Source organism: Odocoileus virginianus, chromosome 6 (assembly GCF_023699985.2).
Source record: "Odocoileus virginianus isolate 20LAN1187 ecotype Illinois chromosome 6, Ovbor_1.2, whole genome shotgun sequence".
NCBI lineage: Eukaryota > Metazoa > Chordata > Mammalia > Artiodactyla > Cervidae > Odocoileus > Odocoileus virginianus.
Genome location: NC_069679.1, coordinates 62,986,072 through 63,007,380, shown reverse-complemented (window position 1 = coordinate 63,007,380; position 21,309 = coordinate 62,986,072). Strand labels below are relative to the sequence as shown.

Sequence of the window (21,309 nt, the reverse complement as noted above, 5' to 3'; positions counted from 1 at the left end):
CCTGCCAGTTCTATCTGCTAAGTATCTCTAGACTCGAACTCTTCTTTACCATCCATGTAGCTGTCCCCAGGCAGCCCCTTACCCCCAACCTTGTCAGCTGCGAAAGGCTCCTAATCTTCATTTATTTCTTCAGGCTCCATCTCCTGTTCTCCTTTTCCTCACTGCCCCCAGAGTAAACGCAACTGTGGCTCCCAGTCATTTCAGATAAAATTCAAGTACTTTCCATGAACGTGCAACCTCCTTGTAATCTGGCTTGTGGTTTACCTTTCCAGATCTTTTGTTTTTTATCCTCCTACAACCCAAACATCCTGCAATCTGTTATACTCACATTACCTTTGCTTAAGTTGTTCCCCCTGGAGATCTGGAAAAGAAATTTTGGAATGCTTTCTCCACACCCGTCAACCTGGAAAGCTTCCATAACCTGGAAAACTCACTTCCATAACTCCTCCTTGATGCCCCTCCTCCCCCCATGTACCTTAAGTGTCTTTTCATGCTTATTTGCCCCATTGGCCTTAAAGTGCTCTGTGCTATTTATCCTCATCACCAACATCTAGCATGGGCCTGGCATGTGACGCTGTAAATATTGGTTGAGTAACTGTCAGTTAAACTCCAACCAAAATGGGCATTATCTCTGAGGCATTCATTTTCTCTAGCTGAGTCCTTGGTCTTTCCCAAAGGGTCATCATAAGCTTTTCTAGACATGAAGTGGCAAGATGGGGTCAACAGCAGTGGTGTTCTATCCTAGAGTTGGCCTACCTGTTAGGAGGGGATGCCATGGAAATGTGGTTCCACTGGGTGGGATCAGTGCTGGGAGCTCTCTCTCACTTTTCCAGGCAACTCTCACCATCTACAGGGCTGCTGGACTCCACCTGTGGGGCAGGACCACTGCCAACAGAACACTGTGGCCGTATAAGCCACAGTAGCCAATCTCCCTGGCATTAGCGGCACGGTACAGGGGCTCTGTCTTTTGATTGAGACTTTGGGAAGAAGTGACTGCATCATAAATGAAGCCTGCATATGGCGATGTCTGGTCTGCAAATCAGGGTGGGCTTTATGCAGGACTCCTGTTTAAAGAGATACTTAAGAAAAGAAGGCCAACTCTTTCAGTCATATTCATACATCACTAGAAACTTATAGTAATTAAGCTGACATCGAGGTATGGTAGAATAAATGCCTAACTTAGAGGCAGAACCTTTCAGCCTTGGTCTTGACTTGGTTGAAATCAATGTTTCATGGCAGCCACCAAGGGAAGCTGGTTTTAAAACACACATTCTGTGGTTTTAAACCCCATACTGAAGATTCTAGGAATGTAGGTTTGGGATGGGGCCCAGAGTCTGCATTTTTATCAAACTCTCTGAATGACTGAAATCTGAACCTCAGTTTCCTCATCTTTAAGATGAGAATAATAATAACTCTTACCCTGGAGCATCCAGTCCACTTTAGACAGTTTTGTGAATATCAGATGAGGTATGAAAGGAAACGAGTTACAGTTTATAAAATGCTACAAGGATATTATCTTTTTTGATCCTGCACAATACAGGCACAAGGCGGTATGTTTGTAGCAGTCCTCTCCCCTCCTTCTCTAGAAGTAGTCACCAAGCAAATTCAAACACCTAGGTGATGATAAAATAGAATAATGTGTTCCTGTGAGGAGTGTTCAAAGAATTATTAGGTTCATAAAAAGTCTATCAGGTGCCAGCTATAACTACTTAGAAAATATGATGGAAAATATCCTTCTCACAATAACAACTAAAACTATAAAATGTCTCGTAATGGAAAGACCTTTATGGAAAAAAAGCATAAAAAACACTTTGCTGAGATACATAAAAGAATAAAAATGGGAGAACAGCTCATGGTCTAGGGTGGGAAGGACTGTATTGTAAAGATGTTAGATCTCCTCTGTTTAATATGTTTATAGTAATTCCAATAGAATTTTTGAATTGGGCAGATGCCAGAGTAATTATAGCAGTTATATTCAAAATTTAGTTGGGGAGAATACCTAATAACTTAAAAAGAATGACAGGTTCATTGTGCTAATATGTTAACATGTAATATAAAGTTATTAAAGCAGGATAGTATCAGCATAAGAATCAATGAACCAGATCAAGAATCTCAGCCACTGAACCTATACTACATATGTGAGGATTTAGTACATGATAAGTGGCAATGGGGAAAGATGAGGTAGTCAATATATGGCATTTAGATAACTGGTTACTATTTGGAAATAAAAAAGGACTCTGAAAATATAAAAACAAATGAAGAAAACCTTAAAGAAAATGATTGATATATTGACCTAAAAATAGTCACGTATAATATAGCACCAGGAACTCTGCTTAATGCACCGTGGGGACCTGGTGGGAAGGAAGTCCAAAACAGAGGGGATCTACGTATATGTGGTGCTGATGCATTTTGTTGTACAGTAGAAACTAATGCAACATTGTAAAGCAATTATATTAATTAGATATTAATTTAAAAAGTCACATATGTTCGCATATATTGTGAAAAATGGTCACAGTGTATGAGGGTCAAGAAGTTTATTATCTTCAGTGCATAAGGGTGCTTTCTGATTAAGAATAATGATCCAAAAGAAAATATATAAAGAATATAGAAAATTTACAAATACATAAAGGGCCATTGAATATTGGAGTAAAAAAATCAAATAAGGTGTAACCTTTGGCTTGTCAAATTGGCAAAGATGAGGAGAATGACACCCAGGAAGGGTGAGGATGCGGCACCTACATGCTATTGGTGTGTGAAACGTAAATTGGTTCATGTTTTCTGTCAAGTCATTTGGCAACATAGATCAAAAAAAAGGTCTAATCAGGGGTCTGCCTTTGACTCCTATTTCTGCAGTGTACCCCCAGGAATAGTCATACAGGTGCACAAAAATATATATGTATAATACTATATATCACCAAAAAGTGTACAATAGTAAGAGTTGGAAACAACATACATGTTCAATACTTGGGGACTGGCCCTCAAAAGTTATGGAACAACCATACAATGGAAACTTTAAAGAACACTGAGGTAAAATAACTAGGATATAAAGTCTAGGGAGTAGGAGATAAAATTCTATATTGAACATGCAAAAATCCTTACAGAAAACACTTTATTTTTTCCTTACTTGGTTACCATGAACATGTAACTCAGAAAAAAAGATATGTGGGTGCTCAACAGTTTTAGTTACTTTGTTGTTATTATTGCTGTTATATGTAGATTGGATTCAATGTTAACTAAGTTGTCTCCCATCACATAAGTTCTACCATTTCTTCTTGGTTCCCTCTGTAATTCTGTTTTAGGCTTACCCAGATTTATTTTAGGCTGTAGGACCAAGTTTATATTTTTACAAGTAGGACCATGTGATGAATCGGTCTACTGCAGTGAAGGTTTATGAACTGTGTATTGCAGAGCAACTCATCTTTTTCAGAGAATTATGATGAACCACTAATGCTCTACCTATATTTGCATTTCAAAGGTACCAAGAAAATATTGTGCATTTGAGGGTGGTAGAATCTGCTAAATGTATTAGTTGTAAACCAAAAGGAGTATATGAGCTGTAAAGACAACAGCAGTAAATTGGTTTTAAATATAGAACAATGTCTAGGCAGAGTGAAATAAATTAGCCAGGTAAATATTTACAGTGTGCATTTCTTCTCTCAATAATTTCTTTTCCTAAGTGTTACAAGATAATTTGGAGAAAATTAAGTGATTTTTCTGTTGTCTACTTTTGTGCATGGTTGTTCTGCATTATATTTACTCATCTGCCTCTTTGTTATTCAGGATCTTTGTTATGTATTTGTAGTTTTCTCCCTTTATTTATTTCATTTACTTTAGTCTAATATGGGGTTCTTTTCAGGTAGCAACTTTACTTTCTAGTTCTTAAGAACTGTCAAGAAATATTAATAGTTGCTAGTTAATTATGATCAAAGGAGGATGTGTGACAATTTGAGATAAAACAGTCCTTGGATCTTTTCTGCGATGAATATCTAAGAGACCATCTTGTATAACTTTATTGAGCATTTTCTCAGAATTTCCATAAGGTAACATCTACCGTTTCTATGTCCTTGTTCACCTATTTTTCCCCAGTTGTTCTTCAAACCACCTAAAAAGAGGAGTATAATTTTGGGGATGCTTATCATCAGTGTTAAGTTCATTGCTAGTCAGTCCTATTAAGGAGAGGTTCATAGCCAGTAAAGGAATGCTCTGAATGACAGCTACTCTCTGAGCCTGTGGTATACATTGTCACCCAAAGCTGGAGAAAGGTTTCAAGAAATTCTTGGCATCTGAGTTCAACTAGGTCAGAGCATTAACAATATGAGGCTTTGAATTCTTGCTTGGTTTGGCTGATACTTTTCTGTCAGGTTTTAGGTGAGATACCATTAATTTAGTAGAGTTTCTGTACATTTTCAAGTATTCAAAAAATGTAACAAAAGCGGAGAACCACGTGGTATGGTGTCAGTGTGGTTTCAGATTCAAGGACACACAACACTAACCATGCAAAGTCCTCATAAACCATTCTTACCTTAAGTAAAAGCTAAAGGGACCAAAGGGGGATTCAAACCATAAACCACAGTGTGTGTGCATACTCAGTCATGTCCAACTCTCTTGCAACCCTGTCGACTGTAGCCTGCCAGGCTCCTCTGTCCGTGGAGTTTTCCAGGCAGGGATACTCAGTAGGCTGCCATTTCCTCCTCCAGGGGATCTTTGCCACCCAGGGATCCAACTTGCGTTTCCTGCACTGGCAGGCTGATCCTTTACCACTGAGCCATCTGGGAAGCCCATAAATCACAGCACTGCCTCTTAAAAATCATTGTTTTCTCAGTATTTTTCCTAGTCTACCACAGCTGTGAAGTTTTGCCCCTCCCCTTCATTCATCACCAGCATACCTTCCTAAATATATGGCTCCTTTCTGACAACACAGGAAAGCCAAGGCTTGATTGGTGTTCTCCTTTGGGCTTTGGAGGAGAGGAAATCGGTAGCCAAAGGCACTTTCCCTCCTCAGGAGAAGGGGGGAGGGAGTGAGGACTAGGGGAAAGGGAAGGATAATAAACATTTGTAATTTAACTTTTGCATCCTGACACATTTATAACGCAGGTATTTGTTTTATAAGTTAAGGGGTTGTTTGCCAAACTCTTAGGCTAATAACACCATATCTTTCTGCTGGACCCACAGACAATCAACAGTTTAAACAACCACATGGTCATAAACACCACAGAAAGATGGAACTACAGAGTCTGCTAGACAAGAAGGTGAAAGGCTGAAGGGTGGAAAGGGGATACAGATTAGATGATGGTCCTCTTGAATCATCACTAATTTGTTGGAAGCAAGGAGATTGTGCCATTGGCAGCTGCGTGGACATGGGATGAGGGTTGTATGTGTGAGGGGTTTGAAAACTGTAGTATTGTGTTCTAGAGAATGTGAAGTTAGGCATTCAGGACCTGGTGAAGCAGTGGAGCTGGGGAGGCTTTGCCATTAACTACGGAGAAATAACATCAAAGAAGGAAAAAAGAAGTCATATTTGCTGGGGACAAAAATTGGAGGTGGGAGTGAGAAATAAGATGGAGAAGGTGGAAAGAAGACTTGGGAAGGGGGTGAAAGTAAAATTATTAGTTGCTCAGTCATGTGTGACTCTTTATAACTCCATGGACTATAGCCCACCAGACTTCTCTGTCCATGGGATTTTTTTCCAGGCAAGAATACTGGAGCAGTTAGCCTTTCCCTTCTCTAGGGGATCTTCCCGACCCAGGGATCAAACTTGGGTCTCCTGAATTGCGGGCAGATTCTTTACTGTCTGAGCCAGCAGGGAAGCCCAATATATGGAGTATTTGAAGACCAGACATTTAGTTTGGCATCCATATCCAATAGTTCACATTACAAAAGGATCAGAAATAATAGCTGAAACCCAGGATTGAGCCAGGGACATTTTGCTCTTCAGTCTACATTCTCTGAACTATTTCAGCCACTTGTAGGGAAGGGAGTGGATTATTCTAGTTGGCATCAATCTTCAGAAGTCCAGTGTGGGCCCCATCCCAGCCACCCCAGGGAACTTCCAAGAGCTGGTTCAGTTGAGATACTTAGGCAGTTTAGGTGTAGTTCAGATCCTCTACGGTTGCTCTAAACTGATCTGGTCACTCAGGGAGCTCTCTGACTTGTGGCTTCTCTGTCCTGCCGATGGTCTTGATTTGTGACTCTCCAACTGGGAAAACCCAAACCTATTCTGAAGGATTAGTAAACTCCTGATTTGAGCCAGCTCAAATCAGGAGGGGCATATGGGCTTGGGCTTGGTTCTTGAGTGGCCAGATGTCAGGGATGCCTATGACTGGGGGGAGAGAGGGTAGATAAAGAAACCCTTGTCACTTCTGTCTGGCCTGTTCTCTTCTGGATGGAATCACACCCTACTGAGTCCTGACTTCACAAGGGCACTGATAAATGGACAAAGGCAGACGAAGGATGTTGTAGAAGCCAGAGTGTTGGCATGGTCAGGAAAGCCATACCCACGCATGTCATGACCCTTGCTGTCCCATCTTGTGATGCTTGAGCTTCCCCCCTCCTCTCATTATGAATTCCTAATAAGGGCTGCGATGACTAATTTTATGTGTCAGCTTGGCTGGGGCTTTCGCAGAGGGCTCAGTGGTAAAGAATCTGCCTGCCAATGCAGGAGACACAGGAAACACAGATTCAATCCCTGGGTTGGGAAGATCCCCTGGAGAAGGAAATGGCAACCCACTCTAGTATTCTTGCCTGGAAAACCCCGTGGACAGAGGAGCTTGGTGGCTTGTAGTCCATGGGGTTGCAGAGTTCAAAGAGTTGGACATGACTGAATGACTGAGCATGCATGCAACTTTGGCCGGGCCATAGAATGTCTAGATAGTTGGTCAAATATTATTCTCTGTGTTTCTGTGGGGATAGTTTTGAATAAGTTTAATGTTTTAATCAGTAAAGCAGGTTGTCCTCCACAATGTGGGTGGGCCTCATCTAATCACTTGAAAGTCTGAATAGAAAAGACCAACCCTCCTTGAGTCATAATGACTTCTCCAACAGACTGCCTTTGGACTCCATCTGTACTACTGCCTCTCCTGGGTCTTAAACCTGCTTGTTCACACTGTAGATCTTCTCCCAGCTTTTATAGTCACCTGAGCCAATCCCTAATAATAAATCTCTTTGTCTATATATCCACATCTTATTGTTTCTGTTTCTCTGGAGAACCCTGACTAATACAAGGGCTCTTGTAGGACCACACAATCTGATCTACAAGCTCTCAGCTAGGGGACAAGTATTTGGTATAATGTTTGGACTAACACAGAGATTCAACAAGTGGATTATAAATAAAAGGATATTCTTCATGACAGAGTTGGTTAGGTGAGGACTGATACCAGTGCCAGTTGGCGTATTCTATGGCAAATAAGGGACCCAGGACATGAAACTGGTAAATAAAGGTGCTGATTTGCAAATGACTTGGTCACCAATGACCCAGAGCATCCTTGTCTGAATGGTGCAGGAGGCATCCTTAGTAAAGTCAAGGTGAGAGCTCCTCCTTCAGGCTCCAAGAAATGTGGCTCCAAAATGGAGATAGAAAAGACAATTCATGTAGCAAGTGGCCCTCATCTGAGTGTGAGATGGGGAGACACCAAAGTGGAAGTTGTTTTTATCCCCTGCTATTACCAAGAGGCACACCTGAATTATGAGGATGTTGAGAGAAGGATGGGGAGGTAGGGTTGCGTGGTAATGGTTGTTATTAATGTGCAGATTCTGAGTCAGTTGGTCTGGGTGAGGCTTAAGAATTTACATTTCTAATAAGCTTCTGCCTGGTGCCATTGCTATTGTTCTGCAAGCCACACTTCAAGTGACAAAGTTCTTATTCTCCCCTAAGTATGGCATATATGAATTGCAGGTGGATTCTTCACCTACTGAGCTACCAGGGAAGCCTATATATATCTAAAAATATATATGTAGACATACCACAAAGGCCTGTAGAAAGGAAACTGGATCTGGTCCACAACTAGTGTACACACTCTTACCTACTCCCTCACTGGGCTTCAGAAATTAAAAAGGTGGAGCATGGTCATCTTGGTGGTTTAGTTGCTAAGTTGTGTCTGACTCTTGCGACCCCACGGACTGTAGCCCGCCAGGGTCCTCTGTCCGTGGGATTCTCCAGGCAAGAATACTGGAGTGGGTTGCCATTTCCTTCTCCAGGGGATCTTCCCAACCCAGGAATTAAACCCAGGTCTCCTGCATTGCAGGCAGATTCTTTACCAACTGAGCTATGAGGGAAGCCCAAAAGTGAAGGTGTCTCAGTCATAATCTGACTCTTTGTGACCCCATGGACTATCACCTTATCGGTCCTACAAAAAGTCAAAGCACCTGCCCTGAGGGAAGCCTCCTGATGGGGCTGCCAATTTCCGTGGTGGGGATTTGAGGCACAGAAGGGACTGCAGCCAAAAAAGAGGACTGTAAAAAATGGAATTATAAACAAGTAATCTGGAGGCTTGGAAAATTTTGTCTCACTCCCCTGGGTCATTACTGAGGGGAAATTGACCTCAAAATGTGAGAGGCAAGCGATTTGGGCAAATTGAGACCATGAAAAGGGCTGATTTTCTCAGTCATTTATTTCAATATTTCAGTAGATTATACCCAGCAGCTTGGAGTATAATAAAAACCAATGTGCTTGCTTCTATGTGGGGGATTTCTGAATGTCTTTTTGAAGTTCTGTGACCTAAAAGTCTGTTTCTAGACCTGTGTGTGGAAGTACCTACTGCTGCTATCTGTCCACTGTAAGGGTCTTTGTGGACATGGCTAAAGCGCCATTTGGGGGCAGTTGGTGAAGTCAGACAATTTATCCTCCCTGGGTGAGTGCCCTTCACCCCACTTCCTCTTCCCTGGCCTAGTAATTGGTATCTTTCTTTCCTTTTCTTATCAACATCTATCCTCTTTTCTCCCCTCCCCACAACACACTGAGGTTCTACAAATGATTAATAACTGAATAGACTGTGAACTCCTTACATAGTGTCTTGAAAGTAATGGGTGTTAAATAAATGCATTTGTTGAATAAATGGATAGCTTCACATCTACCCCCTCCCTAATGAGAAAGTATATGTTTTAGAGGGGGTCACGTCAAACTGATACATCTCTAATAGGGATGTCAGGAGCATCTGGTGTGGAGGGCAGGGGAGTTTGTGTGAGACTTGTAGCTTTCCTAGCACTGGGGAAATCACAGTGGGAGGTCCTGGGAATACTATCTGGTGTGGGTGACAGAGAAACAGTTGTTGAATTCAAACTGATCAATTCTAGGAAACAAGGAACCTATTGAACCCATGACTTGGGCATACTCCAAGATAGACAGTGACCAAGTATTTGGCTAGTTCCCAGCATGACAGTTGAAACAACCCCGATCCAGGCTTGTGTGACATAAGGCAGACTTTGAGGTTGTCAGTTTCATAGTTTGGGGGGAGCAGCCCAAACCTTTGACCCTAATCTCTGCTAGGACTGGTTCTACCATCACTCCAAGCACCATGCTTCTCAGGGGCACTGTGGGGGATGGTGCTAGAGTGGCAGACTCTGCTCCCAAATCTGACTTCCAGTTAGGAGGTGGCCAAGCACACCTGCTAAATAGGTTACAGATTTTTAAAAAAATATAGAATTAATGACAGTAAATGAACATTAACCTTCATTAATTATACCTCCTGAGACAAATTCAAACAGTTAAAAAAATCATCACAATGGCTGATCCTTCAACTGTCTGCAGAATGTTTTTCTCTTTTAGACTTTGTCTAAGGATCAGTTCTTCTGGCTCTCTGTGAGGTATAGCATTTGTAACTAATTGTTTTTATATACAATCTCAAGAAGGTTGAGAAGGGAACAGACTTACCAATCAATAAATGCTGACTTGCCTAAAACTAGAAATGCCTGGAGGAAAACAAAGATAGGCAAGAGGGCAGCAATAGCTGATACCTGTGAAAGAAAATGATTAGAAGTATTATCGGAAACCCATATACTTCTGAAGGAATTAGGAATTGGCACTCATAGGCATCTATTAACAAATATGTATCTGTTGAATGTCCCTTAGCATGGCACTACCTTGACTACTAAAGGGATTTCGGCTTGAGAATTACAGAGCTATTGATCTTTTGGGGCTTATAAGTAAGTATAAGTGTAAGAGAGTAAGGAAAGGCAAGAGAAATAAAAATATGTATGTATGTATATAACCTAGACTTAGCAGTAGGGCTAGAAAAATTGTCTAAACATACAGGCAAATTGTTCTTGAACAATTATGGAGAATTTCCTAGTTTCTCTGTTAAATATCATCTCATCTTCACATTACTGTTCTTAAGAGATGCTTCTCTTCCCATCTTTATGACACTGTTGCATTTCTGGGAGTGAAAGGAGGTTGGGTGATTCTAGGGGGTAGAGGGGGCAGGGAGGGTTTGAGAAAATGGTGAATTCCAGGCAGGAGGACTAACAAAATAGCTTCTTTCATCACAGTTGCATACTAGAGAGCTATTAATTTGGAAGGAGTGATGCTTTTCTTAGGATTAAAAATAGTTTAGGAATATCCTTGAACTACTTTTCCATAGTGAAAAAACATTTTATGAACTGTTGGACTACATGAACTGATTTGAATGGATGGTACCAGATATTGGAGACAGTCCATTGATATGGTTTTAAGCATACTCCAGATTCATACCTTGGGGCATCCATAGATATCTAACTATTTAGTATAACAATTGTAGGCAGAATAATGGTCCCCCAAAGATGCCTACCTGCACATTCTCAAAATCTGTGAATATGTTACCTTATGATAAATGCAAAAGGGACTTTGCTGATGTGATTAAGTTCAGGATTTGAGTTGGGGAGATTATCTTGAATTACCTGGTCGATTCCATGTAATCACATGATCCTCAGGAGTTGGGGGTTGGGGGGAGAGAGAGAGAGAGCAGGAGAGTCAGTCAGAGATGACAGGATGGAAGCAGAAGTTGGAACCCTGAATCAAGAAATGAGGGCGACCTCTAGAGGCTGGGAAAGGCAAGGAACGGACTGTCCCGTGTAGCCTGCAGAAATGCAGTTCTGCTGAAACCTTGATAGTAGCTAAGTTGCTTCAGTTGTGTCTGACTCTTTGCAGCCCTGTGGGCTGTAGCCCTCCAGGCTCCTCTGTCCATGGGATTCTCCAGGCAAGAACACTGGAGTGGGCTGCCATGCCCTCCTCCAGGGGATGGAACCCACGTCTATTATGTCTCCTGCATTGGCAGGTGGGTTCTTTACCACTAGCGCCCCCTGGGAAGCCCCGATTGTAACACATTTCTGGAGGTCAGAAAGAAGATAAGATGATAAGCTTTTGATAATTTGTTACAGCAGCAATAGAAATCTAATACAGTAACTTTATGTTATAAAATATATACTAGCCAAAATAAATGTTATAAAGGCAATAATGTTTCTGGAGAGGGAGCATCCTTTCCATTGGCTTAATGCTTTCATTAAGTGAAGGCATCACTCAGTATTAACATTTTTGGCTTGACTGCGCCCATGGGAGTGGAGACAGTGATTTGACTGGTAAATCTGCGAACACACCTGGGTGCGCACTGCTCAGCCCTTCTTTCTCTCTGAGATCTGTCTGCCACAGACGTAAAAGCTCTGTTTCTTTTCTCTCTCTCTTCCTCCCCACCTCCCCTCTTCCCTTCACAAGCCTTTATTTTCCAATACTGTTTGTGATGGGTTATGTGCTTAAAGCCATTCTGTTCTTTTTCTGTTTGACTCTTATTTTCTCTCTCTAAATCAGGGAAAAGTGGTGTCGTTTATCCAAACCCCTGAAACACAACTCATCACATAACTATTTTTCTCTTTTCATCAAATAAGTTATCCTTTGTTATTTATTTACTATGTCTTGCTTAGTTCCGGAGAGTATTTACCATGGTTTACAAATAAATTATAATAAAAAATGAGGAGCTGAGGGAAAAATGAAGGACCTATTAGATCAAGCTGTAGCAAGGAGAGAATGCAAAGCCTGTGTTAGGAAAGTCTCTTCTGGTACTGGGTGGGGGTTTAGGTTTGGGGAGGTTTACAAATTTGGCTATGAGCTTATCAGTAAAAACAAAGAGGGAAGCCTAATTGGTTAATGATTAATAGAATTATTATAGAATCAAAATAGAAGGATTTATGGAACATGATAGCAAAATACCAACTGGTTACTCATGAGAAACATAATTACTCCTACAACTGAAACTGAAAACTCTCTCTTATGGCTTCCTAAACAGAACACTTATATTGATATAATGTGGTGAATGGGATTCTAGACATCATCTTGAGTAAACATGGCAAATTGTTGTTGTTTGGTCACTAAGTTGTGTCCAACTCTTTGTGACAACATGGATTGCAGCATGTCAGGCTCCTCTGTCCTCCACTATCTCCCAGAGTTTGCTCAAATTCATGTCCATTGAGTTGGTGATGGTATCTAACTGTCTCATTCTCTGCTGCCCCCTTCTCCTTTTACCTTCAGTCTTTCCCAGCATCAGGGTCTTCCCCAATGAGTCAGCTCTTCGCATCAGGTAGCCAAAGTATTGGAGCTTCAGCACCAGTCCTTCCATTGAATATTCAGTGTTGATTTCCTTTAGGATTGACTCATTAGATCTCCTTGCAGTTCAACGGACTCTCAAGAGTCTTCTCCAGCAACACAATTCAAAAGTATCAATTCTTCAGTGCTCAGCTTTTTATGATCCAACTCTCACATCATTACATGACTAGTGGAAAAACCATAACTTTGACTATAAGGATCCTTGTCAGCAAAGTGATGCCTCTGCTCTTTAATATACTGTCTAGGTTTGTCACAGCTTTCCTTTCAAGGAGCAAATGCCATTTAATTTCATGGCTGTAGTCACTGTCTGCAATGATTTTGGAGCCCAAGAAAATAAAATCTGTCACTGCTTCCACTGTTTCCCCTTCTATTTGCCATGAAGTGATAGGACCAGATGTCATGATCTTAGTTTTCTTCATGTTGAGTTTCAAGCCAGTTTTTCACTCTCCTTTTTCACGCTCATCAAGAGGCTCTTTAGTTCCTCTTCACTTTCTGCCATTAGGGTGGTTTTATCTACATATCTGAGGTTGTTGATATTTCTCCTGGCAATCTTGATTCCAGCTTGTGATTCATCCAGCCTGACATTTTGCATGATGTACTCTGCATGTAAGTTAAATAAGCAGGGTGACAATATACAGCCTTGATGTACTTCCTTCCCAATTTGGAACCAGTCAGCTGTTCCATGTCCAGTTCTAACTGTTGCTTCTTGAGCTGCAGATAGGTTTCTCAGGAGGCAGGTGATGTGGTCTGGTATTCCCATCTCTTAAAGAATTTCCCACAGTTTGTTGTGATCCACACAGTCAAAGGCTTTAGCATAGTCAATGCAGCAGAAGTAGACGTTTTTCTGGAATTCCCTTGCTTTCTCCATGATCCAATGGAAGTTGGCAATTTGATCTCTGGTTCTTTTGCCTTTTCTAAATCTAGCTTGGACATCTGGATTCTCAGTTCACGTACTGCTGAAGCCTAGCTTAAAGGATTCTGATCATAATCTTGCTAGCATGTGAAATGAGAACACTGTGTGCTAGTTTGAACATTCTTTGGCATTGCCCTTATTTGTGATTGGAATAAAAACTGACCTTCTCCAATCCTGTGGCAACTGCTGAGTTTTCCAAATTTGCTAACATATTCAGTGCAGCACTTTAACAGCATCATCTTTTAGGATTTAAAATAGATCAGGTAGAATTCCGTCACCTCCACTAGCTTCATTCATATGTGTGTGCTCAGTTGCATCCGACTCTTTGTGACCCCATGGATGGTAGCCCACCAGGCTTATCTGTCCTTTGAATTCTCCAAGCAAGAATACTGGAGTGGGTTGCAAGTTGGACCATATAGAAGGCTGAGCACTGAAAAATTGATGCTTTCAAGCTGTGGTGCTGGAGAAGATTCTTGAGAGTCCCTTGGACAGCAAAGAGATCAGACCAGTCAATCCTAACAGAAATCAATCCTGAATATTCATTGGAAGGACTGATGCTGAAGCTGAAGCTCCAATACCTTGGCCACCTGATGTGAAGAGCTGACTCATTTGAAAAGACCCTGATGCTAGGAAAGATTGAGGGCAGGAGGGAAGGGGGCAACAGAGGATGAGATGGTTGGATGGCATCACTGACTCAATGGACATGAGTTTGAGCAAACTCCAGGAGATAGTGAAGGACAGGAAAACCTGGCATGCTGCAGTCCATGGGGTCACAAAGGGCCAGACAAGACTTAGTGACTGAGCAACAGCTCCAGGGATCTTTCCGATGCAGGGATTGAATGCACACCTCTTGCATCTCCTGCATTGGCAAGTGGATTCTTTACCACTGGGCCACCTGGAAAGCCTGGAAAGTTCATATTAATGCTTCCTAAGGCCCGCTTGAATTCAATCTCCAGTATGTCCGGTTCTAGGTGAGTGACCATGTCATTGTGGTTATCTGGATAATTAAGACCTTTTTGTACAGTTCTTCTGTGTGTTCTTGCTATCTCTTCTTAATCTCTTCTCCTTCTGTTAGGTCCTTGCTGTTTCAGTCCTTTTTCGTGACCTCCCTTGCATGAAATGTTCCCTTGATATTGGCAATTTCTTGAAGAGATCTCTAGTCTTTCCCATTCTATTGTTTTTCTCTATGTCTTTGCACTATTCATTTAAGAAGGCCTTGCTATTGAGGGCCTTGCTCTCTCTCCTTGCTATTCTCTGGAACTTTGCATTCAACTGGGTATATCTTTTCTTTTCTCCCCTGCCTTTCACTTCTCTTCTTTCCTCAGATATTTGTAAAGCCTCCTCAGACAACAACTTTGCCTTCTGGTATTTCTTTTCTTGGGGAAGGTTTTTGTCACTTCATCCTGTAATATGTTATGGACTTCCATCCATAGTTTTTCAGGCATTCTGTCTACCAGATCTAACCCCTTAAAATTATTCATCACCTCCACAGTATAGGGATTTGATTTAGACCATACCTGAATGGCCTAGTGGTTTTCCTTACTTTCTTCACCTTAAGCCTGAATTGTTGCAATAAGGAGCTGATTGTCTGAGCCACAGTCAGCTCCAAGTCTTGTTTTTGCTGACTGTCTAGAGTTTCTTCATCTTTTGGCTGCAAAAAACATTATCATTCTGATTTTGGTATTGACCATCTGGTGATATCTATGTGTAGAGTTATATCTTCTGTTGTTGGAAAAGGGTGTTTGCTTTGACCAGCATGTTCTCTTGACAAAACTCTGTTCACCTTTGCCCTGCTTTATTTTCTACTCCAAGACAACCTTGTTGCCAGAATAATAATTCTGGTTATCTCTTGACTTCCTACTTTTGCATTCCAATCCCCCATGAGGAAAAGGAGATCTTTTTTTGGTGTTAGTTCTAGAAGGTGTTGTACAGTGTATGTAGGTCTAATATGGCTATACTTAGCTTTAGAAGCTATTGTTTTTACAGTATCCTTCAGTGGAAGTAAATGGTATAATAACACATATCTTTCTTTTACATTGAATATTTATTGGGCATCTACTCAGTAAGTTGGGAGTGATGCTTGGTACCGAGACATACATGGGAGAGCAAAACAAAACCACCCTTGTTCAGGCAGCTGACAGTCTAGAAGGAGAGCCAGATAATATACAAGTAAGCCCACTCTAGGAAGATAGAAAATTGGGAACTTGAGAGAGTATAAAACAGAGGAGTCACTTTATATTAGGGATCAGGGGCAACCTCTTTGAGGAAGTGACACCTAAGCTGAGACTTTAACTATAAGTGAGCAAAACAAAGAATGTGGGTATAGTGGGAAGAGATCAGGTGTGTGTGTGTGCGTGTGTGTGTGTGTGTGTATGTAGAGCATTCTAGGTAGAACAATAACACAGAGGCCCCAAGATGGAAAAGATAAGGAAGAAATGGAAGGTTAATGTGGCCATTGTATAATGAATGAGGGGGGTGAGCAGACAATGGCCTGGAGAACTTGTGTATTTTTTAGCTTAAGCAGTGGGATCCCTTTGAAGGCTTTTGAGGAAGGAAGTGACATGTTCTAGTTTATATTTTAAGAAGCTCACTCTGGCTGCCGTGAGACAGCAGTCAAGAAAGAACGGGGAGCCTCCTGCAGTGGCCCCAGGACATGTTGGTAGCTGAGACCAGGGGGTGGCGGTATAGAGGTGATGTGTCTGGTGATGGGGGCAAAAGCAGGCGCACATAGGTGCTTTGCTGTTGATTGAGGGAACGCTTCTCCCTAATTCTGATTTGATTTAATCCTAAATCAACCTTAACTCTTTCTTAACTGATTGGCTCTAGCATCTAAATTAGTTGCATGTGCAAATTGGGCAGATTTCCTAGGAGACATATTATCATCCCTAACAAGATTCTATTTAGAGCCATGGTTCTTAACCTTGGCCACACCCTGGACCAATGATCAAAGAATTTCTGGGGCTGAGACTTAGGCACAGACATATTCTAAAGTCCCCCAACTGCTTCCATTGTGTGGCTAAAATTAAGAACCACTATTATAGAACATAAGATTAATAATGAGATGTAATATGTGAGATTAGAATTAAGTCCAATACTTAAGATTGTAAACAAGATAGAGAAGGAATTTTTTTTGCTAATATGAGATTTGAATGAAGCCAACTATGTGGTTTTCTTTTTAAATCACGATGAACTGAGGAAAAAGAAATCCTCATAAATAGTTTAAGTTATAGCAGTTCTTGTCAAATTCATCTGAAACCTTGAACTTAATAAATAAAGATAAATTCTTAGGCACTGCATGAACCAAAGTATAGGCTAATTGGACATGAAACGTTTTACCTCTAAATCAGTGTCAGAGGCCAGCAGTTCTGAGCATATGGTGGCTGCTTTGTGGGGGTTTTTAATAGAACAACGGCCTGCATCCTGTTGCTATGGGAAAATTCCCAGGCTACATACTTGATAGTCCTCAGGTATGAGAAATGATTCATGCACATACTGAGTTGGTGAGTTCCCATCATCCTGTTGCTTCTGGAGAGGGCATCAGCTCTGTAAGGACTAAGAATGCAGTGAATGTATCTAGTTCCTTCCAGCATACATTTCATACCTTCCTCTGTCTTCTGAACCCTGGAGAAGGAAATGGCAACCCACTCCAGTACTCTTGCCTGGAAAATCCCGTGGACAGAGGAGCCTGGTAGGCTATAGTCCGTGGGGTCGCAAAGAGTCAGACATGACTGAGCGACTTTACTTACTTACTTACTCTGCCTTCTGAAAGCACTCTGAGCTTCTCAGCATCACACAGTGAGCTCTGACTGGTTCTAAGAGTGAGCTGTGATTACCATAAGCCTGTCATATACCCCATATAACAGATCACCTTGTTTGGTTGGGAGTTGGCATATGACCCAGGTCAGACCAATTGGGGCCAATGAGATTCACTCCCAGATTCTTTATGTGAGGTATAAAGGAATGGACCCTCTTTCTGACTGAAAGTGAAAGGATAAGGAGGTAGCCGCTGCAGCTGATTTTGGAACTGTGAAAAGAAATCTCTTTGAGAATGGAGCCAATCCTAAGAAAGCAGGGCTGACAGATGTTGTGTAAGTCATGGATAAAGCTTCATCCGAAGCCAAGATGACCCCCTGTAACTTACAGTGATATAAGGACTGTGCCTGCCTTGTTCATTGTTGTTTTAGCATGACAGTAAACATTTGTCGAATGAATGAATGGTAAAAAGAGGAAAGACAGCGGTGTTAGGAAATAGAAATCAATATTGAGTTTATGTAATTACAGAAGAAAAGACCATTATCTGGGAAGCCAAACTGCCATCATTTTTCTGATTCTGACATCAACTTGAAATAGCAAAATATGGAATTTCCTTCTGATCACCTTACAATGACAGAGGAAGCTTAAATGGAAAAAAGTAGTAATAAAAAATAAATTGAGCTGGATGGGAGGGAGAAAATTGTTTTTCCATAACACTGGTATCAAGGGAAATCTGACTCAGATTTAAGGCATGTATGTCAATGATTTCCCAAACTCAAGTATTTTATTTATTATTTCTTTAGCTTTACAAATGGTTCACTTAATTTAATCACACTTACCTTGACATAGATTATTAAAATTTTGCCCAGATTTGAGTTTGTAGAATTACTGTATCATGAAAGAAAACACATTCACATGTTTCAATATATCAATCAAAAGAGAAACATATCTAGTCAATGATCTAAATAATAATTTTTATGTGATACTTTCCTGGGGGCTACATGCATATTTTATATAGTAGTGGTCCCCAACCTTTTTTACTCCAAGAACGAGTTTCAGGGATACAGGAGGGATGGTTTTGGGATGATCCAAGAATAGTACATTTACTGTGCACTTTATTTCTATTATTATTTATTATTGTCACATCAGTTCCACTTTAGATCATTAGGCATTAGATCCTGGAGTTTGCAGACCCTTGTTATATAGGAAAATTTATCTTATGGGCTAGCCTACAAACCTAAACATTGAGGGGAGGTAGGGAAAGAGAGAACTAAAGAGCCTCTTGATGAAAGTGAAAGAGGAGAGTGAAAAAGTTGGCTTAACTTTTAGCTTACACGAGAAATGGGAAAGGAGACACTGAAAGAAATATTTTGAAGACAGAGACGAGAGGCAGGGACTAGAGATGAGTGGTGAGAAGTAAGAACAAGAGGAGAAGGGAGGAGGGGTAAGTGAGTACTTGAGAAGGTGATGGGAAACAGACTTGGGGTTGGGCCTGCCTGGATTCTGGCCCAGTCCCCTGGGTAGTTGCCAGGAGAGAGCTAGGGGTGGGGGAAGGAAGCGTGAGACACTCCTAAACTGGGTCTTCGAAATGGCAGGAATCCCTGCACTATGCAATCTCCTTTGGATTTATAAAAAGGTCATACACCATCTCATAGCAACATTAGCTACACAGGTAACAGGTGGCGAAAACCAGGATTAGAATCCTGTCTCTTGGAATTCAAAGCCAGGTCTCTAGCCGCCCTGTTCTTTTATATTTCTGATGATTTGAACTACTGTGTGTGATTGTGAATGTCTCCTATGAGGTCCTTGCCATTGGTAGGTATGGATTTTATAAGTTTTCCAGACCCTTCAGTTTGTAAGCATTTGCCTACAAAGAGATCATAGTCCTAGATATTGGTTTACACTTAGGTCAGATTTGTATAGTTTAACAAATACATAGTTTTCTAAATAATATACACTGTGTACTAGTGTAGCCAGTTGAGTCTTCTGCCCTTCTTTTCAATGAGCAAGAAAATCTTGAACATGTTTGCACTGTGGGGTTTGCACTGTGATGACTCGGAGGTAAGGCAAAGTCATGGTCAGAAGCACCAGCACTGTAAGAGTTTAGTTTGGTTCAGTTCCCTGAAGCACACAGTGTTCTATGGAACTGGATGGGAACACTTCAGGTTTACTATTTCCATACATGTGATTGAGGTGATAAGGAGATGTTTGATTCTTTAGTTATTCAGCGACTTGATATTACATTGTACTGGATCCATTATTTATCAATAATTGGTAACGTATTTGATTTTGTTCTTTATGTATCAATTTTATGCTTTTCCCAAAAGGTTTTAAAGGTTTGCCAAAAATATAAGATTTTTGTAAAGTGAAGCAATCAGGGTGAAAAGAAAATTAATGAAGGAAAAATTAAGTGAAGGCAAAGAAGATGTTATTATATAAAACTCACAGGGTAGGCCGCTGTTTACTGACCCGTGAGAAAGAAAACCCAAATTTGGTCCTGTGGTTTCTGCAGCCACTGTGAAGAGGGTTGAAGGATGAGTCACAGTGTCCATGAAGCAGAAAGCTCCATTTTACCATTGAGAATCCTGATGGACAGAAAAGGCCACACAACTAGTAAACCCTGGACACTGTATTTAAATTCATGACTGTCTGACTCTAAGGCTCACGCCATTCTCAATAAGCTCTGTTGCTTTTGTGTACACACAAATGCCCAGGTGTGAGTGAACTCAATCAGAGACAAGAGCAAGGACATGAAAGTGAAGGCTTTGCTTACCTGAAAACTTCTTTATTTGTTGAAAATTCATTTTTGCGCAGTTTTGTGATCTGGGGCAAATTTTATTATTGTTGTGGAGGATGCAGAACAGCTAGGAGTCTAGGCTGACAATTGGCAGTGTCACTACTGCCGCATTTTATCTGCTAAAGCAAGTCACAAGGCTGGACCAGATTCATGGGTAAGGATTCTACCTCTTGAGAGCAGTTACTGCAAAATCACATTGTGCAGGGTGTGGATACAGGGGGACATTTTGAGCAATTGTGATTTTTGTACCTCATCTACTACAACTTCAGTCTGTGAAATAGAGATAGTAATAATAATTTCTACTTTATAGGTAGATTGTGAAAATTATATGAGATAATATCGATGTTACCTGGCACATAAGGAATGTTAGAAGTGATAATTATTATATCGCTTATCCTTACAACCAGCCATATGGAGATTTTGTAATCCTCTTTTCACAAATGAAGAAACTCAAGAGTTGAAGTAAACTTGTTGCTGATCACATTTTTAGTCAATTGTGGAGCCAGGATTCAAACCAAGGTTTGTTTGACATCAAAGCTTGTAGCAGAGACTTCCTAACTGTTCACCAAATCTGTTTTTGTTTTTTTCTGGACACATAAGTAGACTACATCTACCAGCTTCCTTTGCTGTAGGACTGACTGAGGGATCTAGTCCATAAAAGATGAGCAGTGCTGCTCAGAAGGGAAGGAATTTGGACCTCTGAATCTCCACATGAAAGAGAAATGCCTGCAGATTAGAAACACTGATTTTGGATTTTAGTGAGCTAGAAATAAGCTTTTGTGAATAGCCAATAAAGTGTTGCAGTTTCTTACAGTAATTACAAGCAACTATGGAAGTTTTTCTTTTTCTTTTTTTGGCTGCTCCACACAGCCAGTGGGATATAAGTTCCTCAACCGGAGATCAAAGCCGTGCCATCTGCAGTGGAAGCTTGGAGTCTTAACCAAGGGACCACCAGTGAAGTCCCTGAGAACTATTGCAGTTTAGTTGTTAAATAGTTAGCTCTACAAACTGACTTATACTACCTGTAACAAACTAATACTAACAATAACATATTGGCTAATGGTATTATTACTAGCTGTAAAATCGAACGTATTTGAGTTTTAGTTTCCTTGTTTTTTGAAATTGGAATCTTTGTGGTATTGTTGTAAGGATTAAAGATAATGTGTATCTACCTGTCTCACTAATACATTACGTGAGATTTGACAACTCTTCCAAAAAAGAAGCCATTATCAAGTTTCAAAGCTGCTCATTTTCAATCAGGGATTACCTTGGTTTGATAACATC

At 40.9% G+C, this 21,309-nt stretch overlaps 1 protein-coding gene across 2 annotated transcripts in view; it reads right to left on the bottom strand.

The window, feature by feature from the left end:
* Positions 1-21,309, bottom strand: part of RHOJ (ras homolog family member J) — a 91,226-nt gene that overhangs the window by 31,299 nt on the left and 38,618 nt on the right. The window lies entirely within an intron of this gene.